The sequence below is a fragment of the Dipodomys merriami genome, unplaced genomic scaffold (genome assembly GCF_024711535.1).
Source record: "Dipodomys merriami isolate MVZ:Mamm:240054 unplaced genomic scaffold, mDipMer1.0.p SCAF_249, whole genome shotgun sequence".
Taxonomy (NCBI): Eukaryota; Metazoa; Chordata; class Mammalia; order Rodentia; family Heteromyidae; genus Dipodomys; species Dipodomys merriami.
Genome location: NW_027203926.1, coordinates 601,403 through 611,036, shown reverse-complemented (window position 1 = coordinate 611,036; position 9,634 = coordinate 601,403).

Genomic DNA, 9,634 nt, shown 5'->3' with positions numbered 1-9,634 from the left:
AAGGTAATGAGTATATTTTGTGTAGATCATTGTTACCCCATTCGTTGATTTACTCCTACTATCCCTTTTCTCTCACACTTCCCCCAATCCTCCCTTCCACAGAAGTTGTAAAGTTCATTTCCAACACTGTCCTGTGACGGGATTACCCTGTGTCCTCGTTTCAGCATTTTGCCATTCCCCATCCCCAAATTATGTAAAAGTATATACAAGATGCAGGGTACCAAAATCAAATACACTGACAACAGTGGATATATCATAGGGGGAAGAACATACCAAAGAAACAAAAATAATCACATACTACATTAAAAACAACAACAACAAAGAAAAACCTCTTGTGCCCATATCTTGGGGTTCATTTTGCTTAGCCTCATCTTATATGGTCATATGTACATACGAATTTTTTATCTTATATATTTGGGCCTAGATGCATACACAATCTGTACATGTATCAGTGGATTGTTATGCCTGTTTATATATACAAGATGTATTTATACAGGACATAAGCATACATTATACATGGTTTTCCATAAAATTGTCTCACTATGAGAGTATATTGAACATGCACTGGAAGCTCATGGCTATAATCCTAGCTACTCAGGAGGCTGAGATCAGAGGATTGGGGTTCCAAGCCAGCCCAGACGGGAAAGTCCATGAGAATGTTATCTACCATTCATCACAAAAATGCCAGAAGTGGTGTTGTGGCTCAACTGATAAAGCAGTATCCTTGAGCAAAAATTCAGGGACAGTGCCCAGGCCCTGCATTGATCCCCAGGACCTGCTACTCAGCCCCTAAAAAAGCATTTGTACAACTTGCTTTTTCCTGTTGAAAAATATGCCACTCAAACTTTCAAGATATGGAAAAATTAGATATGATTCTTTGATATTTAAAATAATATACAAAATAAAAAATTATATTTATGGAGCCCCATGTTTTTACTTTTGGTGGAGTTGGAGTTTGCACTCAGGATTCCATCCTTGGTTGGCATACTGTCTTTGGTGTTGTTCTACCACTTGAAATATCCCTGTAGCCTGATTTACTAGTAATTTTGGAGATGGAGTGTCATGTACATTTCTGCTGGGGCTGGCTTCAAGCTGCAGTCCTCTAGATCTCAGCCTTCTGAGTAGTTAATAATACCAGCAAGTGCCACTGGACCCAAGCTCCATGTTAGGTTTTAATAATTGTATACACTATGCAGTATTTAAATCAGGTAACTAGATATATTTCTTGGAACATGCAGTATGTCATATATCATTTATCTATTGTAAAACTCTTCAAAATCCTTCTTTGCATCATGACATGAAGAGAAGAGTGGGAATACTCATAGGGAATAAGGCAGATAATCTACAATAGAGCCATCAAATGTAGTTCATCCAAAAATAAAAGATTTTGTTCTATCACTCCTGAACTAGATTGCAATGGCTTAGAGTTTAGAGCTCTGTGAGTTGAAAACATTATTTGATGAATGAACTAAAAAAGTTACTGCTTAGTTTTGTTCTGGAAAAAGAGTTCATTCATCATAAAGTATTTACAAGTTGTCAAGATGAAAAACACAAGGTGGTCCTAACCCTCATTTTAATCAATGGATACTACCATTATGAAACTCTTATTTGTTTTGAAAGTCAGTGATTAATATGAATATTGAAAAACAGTACAAACTGAAAGAACTTTTAATTTGTTTTAACTGAAAGTTTTAACTACGTAGCATCTTATGAGACTTGGGGTTTATGTGTTATGACCTCATCTCTAGCCCTTGCAGTGGTATATCCTTATCCAAAAAATGAGGCCTGGGTCATAACACGGAAATGATTTTTTTTTTAGCCAAAGGTAGACTGAAGGTAGCATTCAAGTGTCTATATGTATTATGTGTGTGTGTGTGTGTGTGTGTGTGTGTGTGTGTGTGTGTGTGTGTGTGTGAGTGAGTGAGTGTGCTGATGGACAGGGCCTGGGTAGTGACACTGAGCTTTTTTGTTCAAGGCTAGCACTCTACCACTTGAGCCACAACTTCATTTGTGGTTTTTTTTGGTGGAAGATAAGCTTCCAAAGTTTAACTAAGGGTCCAAACCAGGCCCAGGGCCACCTGCACTTCCCCGCTTCTCTTCCCATAAAAAAGCCCAAAGTATAAAGTTGGAACTATGACACACTAAAGAAGGATCCCCACTACACGGTGTACTAATTCTTAAGAAAACAGAATGAGACAAGATCAAGACAGAAACAGAAAAACCGAATCCTGCTGTTAGGCAGGACCTACCACCTCAGCAGTTCCCCAAACTCCCTACAGTATGAGAGCCAGATGAGCAGGCTCTGAATTTCAACTTTAGTATTGTGAAAATGAAGGAAAAAATGACATGGTCATAGTATATTGTACACACATATGAAGCACCTCAAATTGTACAATTGATGTACGCCAATAAATATGCTAGAACAGGTGATTAGTAATATAAAAACATAAACTCATATCTGGCTTTCAGCTGGAAACATATTGACAACAATATTACAGTTTTTATTTTTTATTCACACTAATGCCAAGCAAAGACACGAACCCTAGTTTTTAATGTTTATTCCTGTCTATGTCTGTGTCACCGAGTATTTTCCTCCAGGAGGAGCTGCTTCTGGTCATTGCTTTTGTTTATTGAATCCACATCTCCCAATCTGACAGGTGACATAGCCAAGGAATTTTCCTACCATCTTCCCCTTCCCATTCCCAGTGCTTGCCGTAATGTGGACAACATGGCACTCTATTTTGTTTCATTGCTTCACTGTATTTTGAACAAAGTAGGACAGTCCAAGAAAGAAAAATAATATTTTTCTTTCTTGAAAAATATCCAGGCATGAAAAATAATATTTATTACGGTTAATATAGAGAGAAAGGAGTCAGTGTTGTCACATGGTAATCATTTTTTGGTTTTGTCATACTAGCATATTAGTAAATCAGCATTAGAGAAGTATTAGCCTGTGGGGTGTTGAATAAGACTATTATAAAGCACAGGGGACTATAGATGTGACAGTGCAGTGACACAGAAAACCCTCCCAAATGGAGAATGGATCTTCCAAGATCTGGAGGGAGAGGGGAGATGTGAGAAGGGAGGACAGGAAAGCATCCCTGGCAGGGGAAGTTGGTGAGTGATGGCTCAGAGGAGGGAACTGCAGATTGATGCACAGCTGGAGTCAGAGAGCAGAGCTCTTCTTTACACTGGAATGAAGCGCAGCTGGTATGATGGTGGCAAGGAGATAAACCCATTCAGAACAGGAGTGGTATCGAGGTCCTGTGGATCCACGAGAGATTTCAGGTTGAAGTTTTGTAAAATGGTGGTTAGGAAGAAAAACAGGTGCATGCGGGCCAGGCTTTCTTCAGCACAAACCTATTTGTCTGAAAAAAAGAATTTTTTTCTGGTCATGGGGCCTGAACTCTGGGCCTGGGCATTGTCCCTCAGCTCTTCAGCTCAAGGCTAGCACTCTACCACTTGAGCCACAGGGCCACTTCTGGTTTTTTATTTATTTATTTATTTTATTTATTTTTTTTGCTTATGTGGTACTGAGGAATTGAACCCAGGGCCTCATGCATGCAAGGCAAGTGCTCTACCACTGAGCCACCTTCCAAGCCATGTCTGAAATTTTTGTAAAAAAAAAAATTCAAAGCAAGAAATGACTGCATGTATATAAATGTGAGAGTAGAAGGCATTTCATTTGCAACTGGCAAAAGAAAGTGTCAATAATTTGTTCAAAGATTACCGAATGCATGGCAGATATTTGTCTACTAACACGTAATCTTAACTAGTACATCATTGAACTATTTTTTTTAAATCTGAGAATAGCAGTACACACCTGTCATTCCACCACAGGAAGCTACGACAGAAGAATCTTGAGTTGATAACCCATTTGGGCTATATTTTTAAGACCCTGTCTTTAAAAAAAATCAAAGGCAAACTACACCAAACTAAATTATATTTAAAAGAAATACAGATCACCAGCTTCATGTTAACTTCTTATTAAGTATTTCTACATGATGTATTCTCTTTTCAAAAATTTCCCTTCTCCCTTTCTCTGTTTTCTCATTCTCTGTATGCCAATTTGGAGGGTGCTGAATTATTAAGTCAGTTAGGTTCTCTGCTAAAGAGAAGAGTCAGACTTCTGGAATATAATTAAGTTTCCAATCATATTTTTTCCCCGTGGTTGAGATGAGGATTTGATATGATTTGTCCTCAACCTGTAGGCTTATTCCCATTCTTTCTTTCTTAGTATTGTCCCTACTTACCAAGAAGGCCTGTGACCATGTACTTTGGGATTTCCTCCAAACATTTATATCTATAGAGTAATATACATGTGGGGTAGAAGACATAGACCTACCTGACACTCCAAGTGGAATTCATCACTTGGAAGTAGTGGTGAGAAGCACTGCTTTCCTGGTGAACTCAGAAGTCAAATCTTGACTCTGTCACTAAGTACCCATGTGGCTGAGTTACTTAAACTATTAGAGACCTCGTTTCTTCATAAATTAACTAAAGATGCTAATAATTCCTTCAAGAAGTGTTGGTGAGAAATTAAAATTATAATAGATTTTGATGTGTAAGAGTTTTAATCAAGGTTTCATTATTCTATTTATAAAAACTTTGAGTTCAGGTTTCCATTTGTATGTTCTAGAGACACATGTGTTTTTCTAAGAAAATACATTGCTCTTGTGATCTGTCCCCAGGAAAATATTCAATGAACACTTATTTTTGTCAGTTGTGGGTCCTGAACTCTGGGCCTAGGTGCTGTCCCACAGCATTTTCTTTCAAGGCTACACCCCTATCACTTGAGCCACAGTGCCACTCCGGGCTTTTTCTGCTCATGTGGTGCTGAGGAATCTAACCCAGGGTCTCATGCATGCAAGGCAAGGACTCTAACATTGAGCCACCTTCCCAGCCCCTCAACCAACACTTTTTGCATTTTAATACATTCCAACTCCCCGTTTTCTCAGCTTACAGTACTTTCCTGTCCTCCCTTCTCACATCTCCCCATTCTCTACAGATCGAGGAAGATCCATTCTCCATTTTTGAGGGTTTCCTGTTCACTGCCCTATCACATCTATAGTCCCCTGTGCTTTATAATAGTCTTATTCACCACCATATGTGCTAATACTTAATGCTGATTTACTAATATGCTAGTATGGCAAAACCATAAAATGATTAATACTTTTGGCAATGATATATTTTCCCTAGAGACATGAAAACACAGACCACAGTTCATGTCATTCCTTGTACTCTTTGTGTCAAAGAACATATTCAGATTTTCATTGACTCTCAACATCATTTGAAAGCATACTTTTCTCATTGTTGGACATGTTTCTCTTTGTGTAAAAAAGTGAACTTTTGAAGAGAGATCACTGCTTTTCCTCATGGTATGTAGGTGACAGATGTAAGGCAGATGTCAAAGGTCACATCATTAGTGGGGTGCCAGTGCCTCATGCCTACAATACTAGCTACTCAGGAGGCTGACATCTGAGGATTGATTAGAAGTGAACCTGGGGTAAGAAAGTGGGTGAGACCCTCATCTTCAATTAACCCCCAGTAAACCAGAAGTGGAGCTGTGGCTCAAACCTCTAGTTTGAGGAAAAATATCAGAAGGGGTCTATATAGGGAAGGAAGAAATTAAACTATGCCTATTTGCAGATGACATGATATTATGCTTTAGCAACCTGAAAAACTCCACTCCCAAAGTCCTTGAACATATAAAACACTTCGACTATGTAGCAGGATACACAATTAACCCACGAAAATTAGTTGCCTTTCTGTACATCAACTATGTACAAAAAGAAAAGGAAATCAGGAAAACAAACCCATTCACAATAACCGCCCCCCAAAAAAATCTAGGAATTAACCTAACCAAAGAGGTAAAGGACCTATTTAGTGAAAAGTATAATAACGTAAAGAAAGAAATCAAAGAGGACACCAGGAAATGGAAAGACCTTCCATGTTCTTGGCTAGGCAGAATCCATATTGTGAAAATGGCCAGACTGCCAAAAATGATAGAAAAATTCAATGCAACCCCCATCGAAATCCCAATGACGTTCTTTACTGAAATAGAGAAAACAACCCAAAAATTCATTTGGAACAATAAAAGACCTAGAATGGCCAAGACAAAGCTAGGCAAAAGGAACAACACAAGGGATCATGATACCAGATTTCAAGCTCTACTACAGAGCCATAATAACAAAGACAGCTTGGTATTGGTACAAGAACATACTGGAAGACCAATGGAATAGATTAGAAGATCCAGAAATAAACTCAAGACCTATACTCAGCTGATATTTGACAAAGGAGCCAAAGACATACAGTGGAAGAAGCACAGCCTCTTCAACTATTGATGCTGGCAAAACTGGGCGGACACATGCAAAAACTAAAAGTGGACCCCAGCCTGTTACCATGCACTAACATCAACTCAAAATGGACTAAAGACCTTAACATCAAATCTGTAACTCTGAAACTACTGCAGGACAGAGTAGGAGAGACGCTTGAACTTACAGGCACAGGCAGGAACTTCCTGAACAGAGTCCCAGGGTCACAACAAATTGGAGAGAGATTCGACAAATGGGACTACCTTAAAATAGAAAGTTTCTACACAGCTAAAGACATAGCTGACAGATGAGAAAGACAACCAACCAACTGGACAAAAATATTTACCAGCAACATCAAAGGCCTAATATCCATTATATACAGGAACTCAAGAAAATAATCCCTCTCAAATCTAACAAACCAATCATTAAATGGGCAAGGGAACTAACGAGAGACTTCTGGAAGAAGAGATAAAAAAGGCAAAGAAACACACGAGGAAATGTTCATCAGCCCTGGCTGCAAAGGAAATACAAATAAAAACAACCCTGATATACCACCTTACCCCAGTCAGAATGGCCCACAACCTAAATTTAGTCACCGACAAATGCTGGCGGGAATGCAGAGAAAGAGGAACCCTATTGCATTGCTGGTGGGAATGTACACTAATACAACCACTTTGGAAAGCAGTCTGGAGTTTCCTCAGATAGCTAAATATAGAGCTCCCCTATGACCCAGCCACACTGCTCCTATGTATCTATCCTGAGCAACAGGAACCAGGATACAAGGACACATGCACCTCCATGATCTCAGCCTCCTGAGTAGCTAAGATTATAGGCATGAGCCACCGGTACCCGGCTTTGTTTTTTGTATTGATTTTAATAAAAAGTTTATTTTGTTAGGTATCAGGATGGCAACTCCTGCCTTCTTGCTGGGAGCACTTCCATGGAAAATCTTCCTCCATCCCTTTGCTCAGAGTTTGTTTTTATCTTTGGCTGTGAGATGGGTCTCTTGAAGACAACAAATGGATGGATCTTGTTTTCTGTTTCCAATCTGCATTTCTTTTTCTTTTGATTGTGAATTGAGTCCATTCATATTTATGGTTATTATAGAGAGGCAAACTGTGCTTCCTGCCATTTTCTTGCTTCCCTGTTTTTCTTCTTTCCTTTCCTCCTGTGCTTACTAAATTTGTCTCCTACTCATCTGTCTGATGTGGCTCCATGATCTTGATTGTTTTCTTTGGACTATATTCCCCCTCTTAGTATTTTTTTTTGTGAGGGCTTACTGCTTATGAATTCATTTTGTTTTTCTTTACTATAAAAACTTTTAGTTTCTCTGTTGAAGGTGAATGCTAGTTTTGCTGGAGATACCAGTCTGTGTTGGCAGGTGTTGGTTCTCAGGGCTTGGATGGTACTTTTCCAGGCTCTCCTTGCATTCAGGATTTGTGGAGAGAGGTCTGGAGTGATTCTGATTTTCCTTCCATTGAAGTATAGCTCCTTCTTTGATTTTGCCAATGCAATTTTGCCTCTTTGTTACTCAGGTTTAGTGTTTTTACTACGATGTTTTCCTCCTGGGATCCTGTTTGCTAGGTCTTCTACATGGTTTTGATATGTAGGTGAGATTTTCTCTTTTAAGATTGGGGAAATTTTTGGCAATAATCTTAGTGAATAAGTGTTGCATACCTCTATTCTGGTAGTCCTCTCCCTCATCGATCCCAGTTATATGAAGATTAAATTTCTTGGCATTGTCTGCATGCTCTTAGATTTCCCTTTGGTAAATTTTGAGAATTTTTTCCCAAAATCTGTGACTTTTTCCTCCATCTGCTGCATTTTGTCTTCAGTGCCTGATATTCTATTTTGCATCTCATTTGCTTTGTTAACTATGGATTCCATTGTGGTTTGCATGGTCGAAATTGATCCACTTATGATTTCTATATTGGTTCTCAAAGTGTTAATTTCACCTTTTAATGATGTGTGTACTGCATCTATTCTTGGTTGCATCTTTTTTTTTTTTTTTTTTTTTGAGATCCTGGAATTCTTTTGATATTTCTTTCCTGTGTTCTTTGAATTGCTGATTCATTTCTCACTTTAATTCTTGGGCTATTTACTTTATCATCTCTTGGATAGAACGTTTGTCCTCCATTTCTTCTTTGCCTTCACTACAGTTTTTCCCTGAGGGATGAGATGATTTGTTGTCTTGATTGTTGATGAAACTGTAATTTTTCGCTATGATTTTCGTCTGAGGATCAGGGATTTCAGACTGGACTCCCGAGCTCTGACTGTTTTGGGTCAGTAGGTGGCAGTCTTTACTTGGTTCTGGGTTGTTTCCCTTGTCAGTTGCCTTTGCCCCTTCTTGGTTCCCAGGCTTGGCAGGTTCTGTCGGGGCTGTCCTGAAAGGGCTGTCCTCCAGATTCTGGGCGGATCTGCTCCCCTGGAGCAGGAAGATTTGATCCTGGGACTGGTTGTGGGCTGATTGGCAGTGCTGTGGAAATGGCCTGGGGTCTCAGCCTGTTGGTGCTGTCCAGGTTCGGCTCTGTGGGGCTTTTCTGCGTCTGGGTTCTGCAGTCCTCTGATGATCCAGCAGTCCCCAGCAGCCCAGGGCGGTGTTTGTGGCTTGGCCTGGAGCTGGGCTGGGCTCTGGCGCCTGGAGGGCGGGGATGTCACGAGTTACCCTGTTTGTATATGCAGTCTCTAAGAGTTGTTTTTTAGTTTTTTTTGTTTTTCTCGTTTCTTCCTCAGTTCCTGTAGTTCTCGCTTGTTCAGTTTTTTTTGTTGTCTTTCTCTTGGGGTTTTGTGTGTGGAGATTCTTTCTCTCTTTTCGGTTGGACAGTGTTAGGATGACTCCTGTTGTTTCTGTGCCACTTTGGGGTCTCCCGGATATGATGGGCTTTTATCGTGTGTGTGTGTGTGTGTGTGTGTGTGTGTGTGTGTGTGTGTGTGTGTGTGTGTGTGTGTGTGTGTGTGTGTGTGTGCTTGTACTAGACCAGGGGCTTGAACTCGGGGCCTGGGTGCTATTCAGGAATCTTTTTGCCTAAGGCTAGTGCGCTACCACTTGACCCAGTGCTCCACTTCTGCCTTTTTGGTAGTTAATTGCAGTTAAGAGTCTGATAGACTTTCCTGCCAGTGTTGGCTTCCAACCATGATCCTCAGATCTCAGCCTCTTGAGTATCTAGGATTCCAGACATGGGCCACTGGCAACGTATGTTTTTATTCCTCTTTAATTGTAACTTAATATGATTAATTGAACTTCCCAAAAATCTCATTCCACACAACTCTTCCCAGATTCTGAACACTCAATTTCAAGTTCAATACTTCAATAATTATGT